This window comes from Orycteropus afer, unplaced genomic scaffold, assembly GCF_000298275.1.
Source record: "Orycteropus afer afer isolate SDZICR_OR568_19922 unplaced genomic scaffold, OryAfe1.0 scaffold00504, whole genome shotgun sequence".
NCBI classification, from domain to species: Eukaryota; Metazoa; Chordata; class Mammalia; order Tubulidentata; family Orycteropodidae; genus Orycteropus; species Orycteropus afer.
This window is the reverse complement of record NW_006922091.1, coordinates 1,829,078-1,829,704: the sequence shown is the minus strand read 5'-3', so window position 1 is coordinate 1,829,704 and position 627 is coordinate 1,829,078. Positions and strand designations below refer to the sequence as shown.

Here is a 627-nt window from a genome sequence, read left to right as displayed (position 1 = left end):
CTGACATCAGATGGATCTTGGCTGAAAGCAAAGAATACCAGAAAGATGTTTACTGTGTTTTATTGACTATGCAAAAGTATTTGATTGTGTGGACCATAACAAATTATGGATAACATTGAGAAGAATGGGAATTCAAGAACAGTTGATTGTGGTCATCAGGAACCTGTACATAGACCAGAAGGCGGTCGTTCAAACAGAACAAGGGGATACTGTGTGGTTTAAAATCAGGAAAAGAGTGTGTCTGGGTTGTATCCTTTCACCATACTTATTCAATCTGTATGCTGAACAAATAATCCAAGAAGCTGGGCTATATGAGGAACACCGTGGCATCAGGATTGGAGAAAGACTCATTAACAACTTGCAACATGTAGATGACACCCAACTTTGCGTGCTGAAGGTAAGGATGTCTTGAAGCACTTACTGATGAGGATTAAAGACAACAGTCAGGATGGATTACATCTCAGCAAAAAGAAAATGAAAATCCTCACAACTGGCCCAATCAGCACCATCACAATAAACTGAGAAAAGATTGAAGTTGTTAAAAATTGCGTATTACTTGGTTCCACAATCAACACTAATGAAAGCAGCAGTCTAAAAATCAGAAGACATACTGCACTAGGAAAATGT

At 38.6% G+C, this 627-nt stretch overlaps 1 protein-coding gene across 1 annotated transcript in view; it reads right to left on the bottom strand.

The window, feature by feature from the left end:
* TMTC2 (transmembrane O-mannosyltransferase targeting cadherins 2) overlaps nt 1-627 on the bottom strand; it is a 661,377-nt gene that overhangs the window by 145,771 nt on the left and 514,979 nt on the right. The gene's annotated exons all lie outside the window — the stretch shown is intronic.